Below are 14,130 nucleotides of genomic sequence, written 5' to 3' on the forward strand. Positions count from 1 at the left end.
CAATACACAAAGGAAACAAATATGTGCACAACAAATTGTGTAATTGCAATAATTTTCTGGGAGTAATACTTCATTTTCTGGAACAATTTCAAGGGTGCCAACAGTTTTGGGCCTCATCCAGACATCTATTTTTCACATATGTGTTTTATCCTTGTTTTTTATGGATAGAACATGTATCCATTACAGTCTGTAGTGCTGTTTACATGTCTTATTTTGGAAGGGAGGGGCAGACAATTCAGTCCAAAAAAAATGGAGATATGTCCATTTTTAATGTGAGTCGGGGATCAACACAACTGATGGTCCCAACCCCATTTATAAGGTAAGAAATCCCACTTATTAAACCTGACAGGGCACATCTGTGAAGTGAAAACCATTTCTGGTGACTACCTCTTGAAGCTCATCAAGAGAATGCCAAGAGTGTGCAAAGCAGTCATCAAAGCAAAAGGTGGCTACTTTGAAGAACCTAGAATATAAGACATATTTTCAGTTGTTTCACACTTTTTTGTTAAGTATATAATTCCACATGTGTTAATTCATAGTTTTGATGCCTTCAGGGTGAATGTACAATTTTCAAAGTCATGAAAATACAGAAAAATCTTTAAATGAGAAGGTGTGTCCAAACTTTTGGTCTGTACTGTATTTTTCATCCATGTGCTGTCCATTTTTCTGTCTGGTTTCTAGGCTATACCTGGAAAATTCCCTTTTAGCAGTATATTTGCATTTCTTGTTTTGATAGTAGTTAGAATATGTGCTGTCAGCATTCATCAATCATGTCAAAGCTGGATATAGACCGCTTAATTTTTCTTGTTCATAATAGGACCGAATTGTGAGAGAGCATTTGTGAGGGATATCATGACTGTGCATTGGTTGAGTAGTTGTTGGAGCTCTTCGCATCCGAGCTCGATCACAGAAGTGGAGGAGCTGTAGGGAGAAGTTTAGACTAGGTCCATGAAATTCACACTGGCTCAAAACAAATAAGAGACCCTATGTTTATGGTCATTGGATATCATTGGAGACTGGCCACTTCTGAAGTTCATCAGCGCTGGAAGTCTCTTAAGCAAGGAGAGCAGTGCTTACAAGCTCCTTGCTCTACAGCTTTCAAGCACTGCTATGAAGCTGGCTGAATTGCTAGATCTTGGCAGGTTCCATGCCCTGTTCTCCTCTGATGTTGTAGGGACAACCCTGCCTCTGCTTGCAGTATCGGAGAGAGCACACAGTTCACACCAGTGGCACAACCATGCCACTGCTTCAAAAAGACAACCATAAGGAGTGCACCATCCTCCATCAGGAATTAATATTTTTACAGATTTTGTTTAATAATAAGCCAATTTTCATATTGACATTTCTTAAAAGCACTTAAGATAATCTTGAGGAAAATGTAAATGAGGAGGAAGAAGTGCCTGGCCCATCCCTGTCTAATACTACAACCACTGGTGATGTCTAGGATGAATGTGGAGCAACAGCTGCAGCCCCAGTTTCTTCATCTCCAGAACATCAAACTTCCTTAGGACATAGGAGAAGCCAAAGTCGGAGAAGGATTCTTGAATAGGGATGAGAGGACCCATGGAAGTTCGGGTTCTAGTACCCAACCCAAACTTTAGTCCAAAGTTTGGATCGGGTACCAGAACTGTACCTCAACTTGAACCAGAACCCAAACCCCATTGAAAACAATGGAAACCTGAACTTTGGATCTGGGAAATAAAAATTTCTTCTCTCTCTCTCTCTCTCTCTAATGGACTTCCTTGGAACTCCGAACATTAAAACGACAGTACCTGTCCGGTATGAACCCCAAACTTTTACGTTCGGTTTCGCTCATCTCTATTCTTGACCTCTCTGCCACTTGAAAGTAAACAGTGGGTTCTGAACTATTTACAATGAAAGAAGCAAAAAGGAGGGCACCATCAGTAAGATAAGATGTTGCTCAACCCGTCACATACCCAAGCCAGAACAAGTAGCACGCAAAAAAAGGAAGGAAAGTGGTATGCATGGAAAGACAGGGAGCACTAAATGTATACCAACATGATTTTATTAATTCATAAGGGCCGGACAAACATGCAAAAAGTTAAAAACATTTAAAAAGCATAACGCTTAAATACATCAATAGTACCACATTTGAATATAACAGTGGTCAAAAAAAACCCTATATGTGTACAAACATCACCAATAGATATGTAACATCAATACTTGCACCCAGCTTATTTATGTAGACCCATGTAGGTCCCTGTGACCAAATAAATAAATCCTTCTCCTATTTTAGGTGACTCGGCAGCCGGGCCTCTAGTTGCCGGGGGATATCACGGTGGCTGGCCCGGTCCGTGACCCAGGGCGGTTAGTTAAATGGGGGAATACTTTTATTATATGGGGTTGTTGGGATTATTTGTGACTCCACCTGTGGTGTCTGGTGAGGATCACCAGCGCTGCAACAGTCCTCTGAGGCAGATGGTAGGGCAGCTTGTGATGGAATGGCTCCCCACAGGTGGAGCGGGCCTCAGGGCAGCGTGGGGAATGTACTGGATGGTGGTGCAGGGGAGAGACGGCAGGACGGTCCCGGAGGAAGGACGGACACTCACACGGGGGTAAGCTTCAGTACCTTTACTGGTGATGCTGCAGGCACGGTCCAGGGTACTCCAGGTGAAGGGCGCACTTCTGGACTCTACCCAGTGAGCGGGTATAGGGCCTCCTGATCCGTTGCTTTACTCTCTAAGCTTCTGGCCTGGCTGGAGCTGGGCCTAGCTTGGTTACTGTCTCTCTCTGCACCTGCTATCCTGGTGGTAGGGCCTTCTCTTTGGAGATCACTCTCCCTGGACGCTGGGACCTCTGTGACTCCTAGCCCTGGTTCTGCAATCAGCATTTGGTGAACCTGGGACCTGTAGTTCTCCAGGGGTTCCGGTGGTTCCTACTGGGTATAAGGAGTCCCTGTAGGCGCGGACCCGGTGTCCGGTATATATATATCGGGGTGAGCTTACTATGCTCCTCTGCCCCCTTAGTTCCACTCTCCTTTTCCTCTCGCCGTCGACCACACTCAGGGCCCTCACTACTTGGCGGCTGGCGTGCTGCGTCTTCACCGCTCTCTGAGCGTCGGCACGCTCTCTGCTCACTCTGAGCTGACTGACTGAACTGAAACTGAACACTGACTGAGAACTCAACTGAGCTGCCTAGCTCCACCTTCCCTATATATGTCCCTAACCGGCTCCCTTTGCTGGTCTGAGGTGGAAGGTGGAGGTGTATGAATGTAGTGACGGCCTCTTGTGGAGAAGTCAATCCATGCACCCTTCTGGGTTCTGTGGCATCAATGCGCAGCAGGGCTCCACATAGGCACCAAACAGTTTATGGTAACAATAACCGCACCACTATATTATATACATTCATTTAAATAAAAGCAGTGTTATCAAAATTCATAGTGGTAAATAGCCACAATTTTACCCAAGAAAAGGGAAGACGTAGGAGAGGGATTAAACGTCCCCATGCCAATATTTAGAGACTCCTAAAATACGACCTGTAAGCTGGGGTAAAAATGTACCCGTGTATATCAAGGGGGTCAGAAGGACCACAACCCCACGTGTATCGCCACTAACGCTGTGGCTTCAACAGGGGAGAGGTGTGGTATTAGAGCAGCTGAGCTGGTCTCTTATTTATATCTAAAAGAAAATTTAGTAATTACCCAGGCTGGTCCCAGATGTGAAAATCACCATCCGATGCAGCCGCCATGTTGTCCCAGCGCGAGCGCATTAGAATCAGATGTGCAGAACCGGAAGGAGAGAGGTAAGTATTTCCGGGACGCATCCATCCAGCGTCTGGGTTATGCGCATGCGCGGGAACGCGCCCTATCTAGGTGCACGTGACCACGTCCCTGCATTATTGCAGGTATGTATGTGGAAGCAGGGCATGTCCGACACACTGACCCATGAGGTGGTGCAATTCATTGGGTCAGTGTGTGAGGCAGCATCATGATCATGCACTCTGACACACTAGACACCGGATCGAGGTGTCCAGATCTCAACAAGTGGCAAAAAATGGCAAAAAATAATAAATGTGGCGTAATAGGGCCAATGGCCATATATAAATAGGCGTATGAGGAAAGATAGAAAAATATACTAGGAACGCCAAAAAAGACCCTTATTGTTATTATTAGTGCCATAGATTTTATGATAACCAAAGGAACCCCTAAGTCACATACCCAACAGAAGAGACATATAAGGGATGTGCGGCTGCACCATTCATTCAGACATACAGTACAGACCAAAAGTTTGGACACACCTTCTCATTTAAAGATTTTTCTGTATTTTCATGACTATGAAAATTGTACATTCACACTGAAGGCATCAAAACTATGAATTAACACATGTGGAATTATATAGTTAACAAAAAATGTGAAACAACTGAAAATATGTCTTATAATCTAGGTTCTTCAAAGTAGCCACCTTTTGCTTTGATGACTGCTTTGCACACTCTTGGCATTCTCTTGAAGAGCTTCAAGAGGTAGTCACCGGAAATGGTCTTCCAACAATCTTGAAGGAGTTCCCAGAGATGCTTAGCACTTGTTGGCCCTTTTGCCTTCACTCTGCGGTCCAGCTCACCCCAAACCATCTCAATTGGGTTCAGGTCTGGTGACTGTGGAGGCCAGGTCATTTGGCGTAGCACCCCATCACTCTACTTCTTGGTCAAATAGCCCTTACACAGCCTGGAGGTGTGTTTGGGGTCATTGTCCTGTTGAAAAATAAAATGATGGTCCAACTAAATGCAAACCGGATGGAATAGCATACCGCTGCAAGATGCTGTGGTAGCCATGCTGGTTCAGTATGCCTTCAATTTTGAATAAATCCCCAACAGTGTCACCAGCAAAGCACCCCCACACCATCACACCTGCTCCTCCATGCTTCACGGTGGAAACCAGGCATGTAGAGTCCATCCGTTCACCTTTTCTGCATCGCACAAAGACATGGTGGTTGAAACCAAAGATCTCAAATTTGGACTCATCAGACCAAAGCACAGATTTACACTGGTCTAATGTCCATTCCTTGTGTTCTTTAGCCCAAACAAGTCTCTTCTGCTTGTTGCCTGTCCTTAGCAGTGGTTTCCTAGCAGCTATTTTACCATGAAGGCCTGCTGCACAAAGTCTCCTCTTAACAGTTGTTTTAGAGATGTGTCTGCTGCTATAGAACTCTGTGTGACATTGACCTGGTCTCTAATCTGAGCTGCTGTTAACATGCGATTTCTGAGGCTGGTGACTCGGATAATCTTATCCTCAGAAGCAGAGGTGACTCTTGGTCCTCTTTTCCTGGGGTGGTCCTCAAGTGAGCCAGTTTCTTTGTAGCGATTTATGTTTTTTGCAACTGCACTTGGGGACACTTTCAAAGTTTTCCCAATTTTTCGCATTGACGGACCTTCATTTCTTAAAGTAATGATAGCCACTCGTTTTTTTTTACTTAGCTGCTTTTTTCTTGCCATAATACAAATTCTAACAGTCTATTCAGGAGGACTATCAGCTGTGTATCCACCAGACTTCTGCACAACACAACTGATGGTCCCAACCCCATTTATAAGGCAAGAAATCCCACTTATTAAACCTGACAGGGCACACCTGTGAAGTGAAAACCATTTCCGGTGACTACCTCTTGAAGCTCATCAAGAGAATGCAAAGAGTGTGCAAAGCAGTCATCAAAGAAAAAGGTGGCTACTTTGAAGAACCTAGAATATAAGACATATTTTCAGTTGTTTCACACTTTTTTGTTAAGTATATAATTCCACATGTGTTAATTCATAGTTTTGATGCCTTCAGTGTGAATGTACAATTTTCAAAGTCATGAAAATACAGAAAAATCTTTAAAGGTGTGTCCACTTTTGGTCTGTACTGTATATACCCCCCTACAAAAACAATTTTAAGACACATAGAGGTGGGCCACAGTAACGACATGTTCCCATTAGAAAGGAGCGGTTCTGCTATACAGTTATAGGGTATGCAGTAAATGCAACGGCTGGCAAAAATTTGGAGGCACTCCAATGCCCCTTGCAAGAGATGTAGAGGAGGGCCTCCTGAAAAAAATGTTCCCATTATTAGGATGTGGGTCTCCCATACTGTCTGCCTATGCAGTGAATGCAATGGCTGCCAAAAATTTGGAGGCTCTCCAATGCCCCTTGCAAGAGACATAGATATGTTGATATGGTAGATATGGTGGTGGAGGATGAGGATGAGGAGAAGGAAGAGGACAAGACCAAATAGACAATATCAGGAAGCGTATAACCCATGTCTGGGTGTGAAGACAGAGGTGCATGGGAATAGAGTTAGACCTCCCCAAAAAAAGACACTGTATTTGAGTTTGTTACGCTGCTATCATTCGGTGGTGTTGAGAAGTCTGGCCCAATCCAGCCCTTGTTCATTTTTAGAAGAGTCAGCCTGTCAGCATTTTCCGTTGACAGGCGGATGCGCCTTTCTGTTATAATTCCACCAGCGGCACTAAACCCACTGTGACAAAACGTTAGCGGAAGGGCAGGCCAGGACCTCCAAGGCGTAGAGAGCCAGTTCATGCCACGTGTCCAGCTTGGATACCCAATAATTATAAGGTACAGAGGAATCACAGAGGACATTGGTACGGTCGGCAAGGTACTCCCTCAGCATCTTCTGAAACTTTTCCATCCTTGTGAGAGTACCCCACGCCTCAGGGCCTGTGCAATGGGAGGGTCTGAGAAAACTGTCCCAGAACTTTGACAGTGTTCCCCTTCCTCTGCTGGATTGGATTTGTGTCTCTCGCCTGTACTCCTTGGTTGTCCAATGAACTGTGACCTCTGCTGCCAGGGTTTTCAGATGGGAATTTTTTTAATAATTTCGCAACAAGGGCCTTCTGGTACTGCCCCATTTTATTAAGCCTGTCAGGCGCGGGAATAAGAGATAGAAAGGTCTCCTTGTACCATGTGTCTAGAAGTGTCACCAACCAGTAATGACTGTCACTCAAAATTTGGACAATGTGAGGGTCACGGAAAAGACAGCGTAACATAAACTCAGCCATGTGTGCCAGACTGCAAAGTGGCAAGATTTCCGTGTCCTCACCAAGAGGACGACTGACCACGCTCTCCTCCTCATCCTCTTCCTCCTCCCTGTCCTCAGGCCATCCATGCTGAACAGGCGGTATGACAGTTGTGCAGGTAGTACCATCTATAGCGCAGGAAACTAGCTCCTGTTCTTGCTCATCCTCCTCCTCTTCCTCAGTATCACCCAATCCACTTTGGAATGAGATGCGGCTGGGCTGTGTGGAATCATCCTGTATGGTTCCTTGCTCCATCTCATCATTCTCTGCCTGCAATGCATCCTCATTAATTGTGAGCAGACAGCGTTTCAGAAGACAGAGAAAAGGGATAGTAACGCTAATTATGGTGTCATCGCCGCTCACCATCTTGGTGGAGTCCTCAAAATTTTGGAGGATGGTACAGATGTCGGACATCCATGTCCACTCCCGAGGTCTTATGTGTGGAGTCTGCCCTGAATACTGACTGCCTTGTTGATGCTGGTAGCCAAAAGCTGCCCTCTACTGCTCACAAATATTTCCCAACATCTGCAATGCAGAGTTCCAATGCGAGGGGACATCGCACACCAGTTGGTGAGCTGCAAGCTGCAAACACTGCTGAAGCACGACAAGGGTGGCGGAAGCTCTAGCTGACTTTCTAAAATGGACACACATGCGGTGTACTTTGACAAGCAGATCTGGCAGATCTGGGTAGGTTTTGAGAATCCGCTGAAACACAAGCACATGGGCCAGGAATAGTACGTGTGTAATGTGGGGACGGCACAATGGGAGAAATAGTGGCGGCTGGGGACCGAGTACCGAGGGACGTCCACCGCCATCAGGTTGCGGAAAGCTTCCGTCTTCAAGAGCCTAAAAGGCAACATTTCGAGCGCAAGCATTCGCAAAATGTGTGAATTTAGTACTGTGCCCATGGGGCATTGGTTGCGTATTTGCGCTTGCGCTCCAAGAACTGGGGTAGGGACAACTGAACGCTGCACTGGGACAGGGACGTGAACGTGCTTGCTGATGTGCTAGTTGAGAGTGTGCAACGACAGGTGCAGGGCGAGAGGTATCTTCGCATGCGCCATGGACGGGTGATTGGCGTGCACGCACAACAGCAGAAGAAGCAGTGGTGTCACCCGCAGACACTGTTGCTGGACCCTGGGGTTCAGCCATCTTAGTCGGGTGCTTTGCTGCCATGTGCCTGATCATGCTGGTGGTGGTCAGGCTGCTAACCCCAAAAAGGCCATTTGCACCATCTGCCAGGCCAGCATCAGTAGGGGTATCTGCAGAGTCTTTAAAAAACAACCAGACTCAGGAAGACCTAACAGTTGTGCTGGCAACTTTTGTCATGTTGGCGTTACGGGGAGCGCTTTCCCACCTTGTGTCTGCGGCCACTACACTGCTTCTTCCTGCCTGATGTGGTGCTATGCCTCCCTCCCCCTGTGTGCTGCTGTCCTCGCCCTGCATGTCCGCATGCCAGGTTGGGTCAGTTACTAGATCATCCACCACCTCGTCTTCCACTTACGCACCCTGGCCCTCCTCCTGACTTTTTGGCAAATGTGTCTTCTCATCATCCACCTCTTGTGACAGTAATTGCACTTTCCCACCATTGCCTTTGTGTGACCATGGCTGCTCAAATATTTGGGCATCGCTACACGGGTTCTCCTCTTCACCTGCTTGAAGCCGGCCGGGCTAGTGGCCTGAATCTATAAATGGAAAAGTGAACAGCTCTTCTGGGTGTCCAAGTGTGGGATCAGTTGACTCTGGGAACTCGGCATGGTGGGAGGAAGGAGGGTCAGGGTGAGGAATATGCGGTCCAGACTCACAGCTACTGAGACTTGACCATGTGGAAGACAGGGTAGTGGTGGTGGCAAAGTGACTGGAAGCATTATCTGCTATCCAACCAACAACCTTTTGACACTGCTCTGTGTTCAATAGTGGTGTTCTGCGGTCCCCTGGGACAGGAAGGTCGAGCGACATGATGTGGGTGTTTGTTGTGGCACAATTTCAGCTTTCCCATGGCCTCGGCCTCGACCTCTGTATGCACCATCACCATCACGTCCACTTCCCCGTCCCTTAACACGCACCTTGCCCATTTTAAATGGAGGACAATATTTTCCACGTTCACTACAAATGGCTGAATTTGAACCGCAGTTATATGATACGTCTGACAGAGAGCCACGGTTTTAAAAAGCGGGCCTGTAGTTTACTAATACTATTCTTCACAGCGACCTCGTGTGAATAGCTTCACTGACACACTGCAACAAAATGGAAATGAAATCCAGAAATGGCTGATTTTGGAACGCAGTTATATGTGATACTTCTGAAGGAGAACCACGGTTTTAAGTGGCGGGCCTGTAGTTTACTAATACTATTCTTCACAGCGACCTCATGTGAATAGCTTCACCGACACACTGCAACAAAATGGAAATGGAAGCCAGAAATGGCTGATTTTGAAACGCAGTTATATGTGATACGTCTGACGGAGAACCACAGTTTTTAAAAGTGGGCCTGTAGTTTAGTAATACTATTCTTCACAGAGACTTCGTGTGAATAGCTTCATCAACACACTGCAACAAAATGGAAATAGAGGCCAATATTTTCCACGTTCAGTTCAAATTTCTGGATTTTTATCGCTGTAATATGGAAAAGATCTTGCTGTATTCTGCAGTGCTAACAAGCAAATGGAGCAGAAAAATGGTGTACTATAATAATCAGGATTAAGATAAAAAAAATTTAGCCCTGGTCCCTGATATCTGGGGCTATGTTTACAAATATCTATAATAGCAGGATCAGTCAGAACGTGCAATGGACCCTCTTGTGCAGTATGCACTGCAGTCTGCCACATACACGGCCTGCCTTGCTTTTTAAGCAAATAACCAGGATTAAGATAAAAAAAATAGCCCTGTAGACATGGCCCAAGATATCAGGGGCTATGTCTACAAATATCTGTAACAACAGCAGCAGCAGACAGAATGTGCTATATGCACTTCAGTCTGCCACAAACCCTGCCTGCCTCCTAACTCCTGCTATTACCATTCACCACTGAATATATGCAGCTGGTTTAGTCCTCCTCAGAAGGACTGTTAGTTCAGAGGGATATATGTATATGCTGTGGAATACGTATACTAACTAAAAACAAGCAAATCTCTCCCTGACTCAGCAGCAGCTATCCCTACTCTGCCTGTTTCTGGGGTAGACTGTGACGAGTATAGCAGTGCCATGTCTTATATAGACCCGATGACGTTATGCGGCCAGCCAATCACTGCAATGCCCACAACTAACATGGCTACGGCATTACAGTGCGTGGCAGGCAATTCCTACATGCTCATTGGCTCTCTAAAGAGCACCAAACATGCAGGGCGGGGTCCCGAGCTCATGCCGAGCAACCCCAGAAATACTCGCCGAGCGCTGAGCTTGTCGAGCACAGTCATGCTCGGGCGAGTACAGAGTAGTGGCGAGCACGTTTGCTCATCACTAGTAAATACATATAAATCAAAATAAATAGCATATATACAAATCATTCATATTTGCATCAATTGATCTGACAGCCATGATTAATCCAACCACAATGCATTACAAAGTGCCAAGTGCATATACGAGAGTCAGTCAATAAGTAATGCCTCCTATTTTTTTTCTCCTTTTAATTGGCAAGAAATTCAAATGCAATTACATAGGTTGAAAACCACAACTTTAACGATTAATTTGTCACTTTTCAATATAATCTCCATCCATTTCCACAGTCTTGGTCCACCGTTTAACAAGGGCATGTATTCCAGCATGGTAAAAAGCATGGTCTTGCTTCCTAAGCCATTGACGCACTGACTTTTTCACGGCCTCCTCATCCTCAAAGTGAATCCCACGATGAGCTTGTTTTAGCCCGAACAGATGGAAGGTCACCACGAATGATGTCATCAACTTGCTGAATGTTGCTTGGAGTCACTGCGGTTACTGGCCTGCCACTCCGCATTTTGTCAGCCAACGGTGATGGCCCTTCAGCTGTGTTATAGCGACGAACCCATCGTCTAACAGTACTGACATCCACTGTTGCATCACCGGACACATTTTTCAGTCTCTCATGAATTCGAATAGGCGTTTCACCTTCTGCATGCAAGAATTCAATCAGAGAACGTTGTCTAATATGAACATCGATGTCAGCCATTTTGTAAACGGATACAGTCCTGCCACCTGTTGGTGCAGGAAGTTGCAATTGCTGTGCATTGGAGAAGAAGGTTTGAGGAATTGTACCAAATTCGAATATTTAACACAACTACCTTATTTAAGGAGAAAAAAAATAGGAGGCATTACTTATTGACTGACCCTCGTAAATCAAAGATAAATTTTAATGTTAAATGCCAGACATATAATTAGAATGTATTGCAATATTAGTTAATAAATTGACCAGTATATAAGGGCTCAGGATACATCAGAACTTATTGTGTAAGTAACTGTAAGTAAGAGTATTGTGTAAGTAAAATATGGCAATGTCCCTCACTATACATATGTGTATCCTCTGACCATTAAGTCAAATTAAAGGAGACAAATGGATGTGTTTATAATAAACACCGTAGCGAGGAGGAGACAACAGTAGAAACCCTCACAGAAGATCCATCGCTCTATCCACATAAACATACCAGTTAGCTGCACTAACGTGTGTATATGGACTGGAGTGAGATCCCCGACGCCGCAATACGCATTTCGCCCTTTCTTCCTCAGGGGGCATGATTACTCAGGGGGCGTTATTTGTTATTAAATGTATGATGTTTCTTCTGTGTGTTGTAAGTTTATCTCTTTTTTTCCTCTAAAATTTATGCTGTAGTAAAAAAAATTTTGTTCAAAAATGGCTGTTTGCTATTATTATTCTAGTGCTGTATGTGAATTTTCCATGTTATAAAACCTCTTAACTTTCCCTTATTACCGTAAGTGAAAAATAGCCAAGAGATCATCAGTCACCTGAAACTGAGGATGAACTTCTTTATCTTTTTATACGTAATTGTTTTTATTTTGGTACACTTGAAAGGTAATCATTCTTCTTATAATAATAATTTTTATTTATATAGCGCCAACATATTCCACAGCACTTTACAATTAAGTAGGGAGTGATGACATATACAGACAATATAAACAATACAATGTATCACATTTCAACAGTTACAGGAGGGTTGAGGACCCTGCTCGCAAGCTTACAATCTATATGAAAAAGGGGGGACACAATAGGTAGAACATGGTCATCAGCCAGTATCTGTCTATGTGCAGTTACCGTGTGGTATTTGGTGTATGGAGGATGTGGAGACAGATGAATATGCAGGGGCAGATTAAGATTAACATTTAGGAGGGGACAGGGGAGAGTTAGGTTGATGAGTTGAGGTGATAGGCTTATCTAAACAAATGTCTTTTTAAAGCACGTTTGAAGACATGGGGCTAGATATCAGTCGGATCGTTTGGGGCAGTGCATTCCGGAAAACTGGGGCGGCACGAGAGAAGTCTTGGAGACGGAGGTTTGAGGTTCGGACTAAGGAGGATGTTAGTTTTAGATCAGTAGCAGAACAGAGGGCATGGGAGGGGCGATAGATAGAAATGAGGGATGAGATATAGGGCAGTGCAGAACTGGGTGAGAGAGATGAGTTTGTATTGTATTCTGTGGTGAATGGGTAACCAGTAGTGTTGAGCGAGCATGCTCGACACTGCTCGGCACTCGCCTGAGCATCTCACTACTCGGGATGTTCGGCGATCACCGAGTATTTTCGGGTTACTTTGGCGGGAGCTCGGGTCTCCGCCCTGCATATTTGGCGCTCTTTACAGAGCCAATGAACATGCAGGGATTGCCATCCAGTCACTGTAATGCCGCAGCCATGTTGGTTGTGGGCATTACAGTGATTGGCTGGCCGCACAGCATCACCTCGAGTATTTAAAACCGGGCGCCGCCATCTTGGACAGTCGCTCCAGATCAGACAGTGTAGGGAGAGTGCTGCTGAGCTAGGGAGAGATTTATACTGCGAAATACTTAGTGTAGGGTCTTTAAAGCCTGCAAAATCAACCAAACAGTCCTTCTGACAACTAATATCCATCCCAGATATCTGGCAGGCTGTATAGGAGACGCAGTGGTTATGCCAACAAACACTGCATTACAGTCCTGTGTACTGTAATGCTGCTCAAATTGCTAAACTTAGCCCCAGGTCTCAGGGGCCAGGAAAAATCCTTTTTTTTTCATCTAAATCCTCTTTTTTTTTTTTCCTCAGTCAGACTGTACAAATACCAGTCTTATTAAGCTTTTGGTATCCCCCCCCCAAAAAAAAAAAAAAAAATTGAGTGTGTCTGTGAATGTTCAGACACTAATATATCTGTTTAAAAGAGTCTGCTTTCGGCCAGATAGCTAGAACTGTGGATTTGCAGTTCCACGGTTCAAATCTCTGTTTTATCCACATTTTTGCCTTTTTTCCATAAAAAAAAACAGTTTGAGTGTCTCGCTGACTGTTCAGACACAAATATATCTGTTTAAAAGATTTTGGTGTAGGCCAGAGAAATAGAACTGTGGTTTTCCTCTTCCACGGTTCTAATCTCCTTTATATTACCCTTTTGCCATTGATAGTGCGAGTGTAAGCTATTTTTTACTTCATTTACAATGGGCAAGGCACGTGGCAAGGGACGTGGAACTGGACGTGTTGGTGATGGTGCGTGCAGAGGACAGGGCCGTGGCCAAGGTGAAAATGTGCCACAACCAACAGCCATATCTTCTCGCTCCCAGTTCTTGACCGAACTACTATGGAAGCACACAACAACACTATTGCAAACTGATCAGTGTGAACAGGTTATTAATTGGATAGCAGATAATACTTCAAGTCACCTGGGCACCACCACCTCCGGTCTGTCTTCCACACGGTCAAGTCTTAGTAGCCATGAGGCTCGACCGCATACTCCTCCTCACCCTGATGCTCCTTCCTCCCACAATGCCGAGTGTCGTCAGACAGCAACTGATCCCACAGTTGGACACTCTGAAGAGCTGTTCACTGGTCCATTTCCATATTTGGGCCCCTCGCCTGCTCCGCTTGAAGTGGTGGAAGAGGAGATCCCATGTAGCGATGGGCAAATATTTGAACAGCCAGGGCCACAGGAAGGTGACGCTGGCAAT

This window comes from Phyllobates terribilis, unplaced genomic scaffold, assembly GCF_046119375.1.
Source record: "Phyllobates terribilis strain yellow unplaced genomic scaffold, ASM4611937v1 Scaffold_37__1_contigs__length_12642776, whole genome shotgun sequence".
Lineage (NCBI taxonomy): Eukaryota > Metazoa > Chordata > Amphibia > Anura > Dendrobatidae > Phyllobates > Phyllobates terribilis.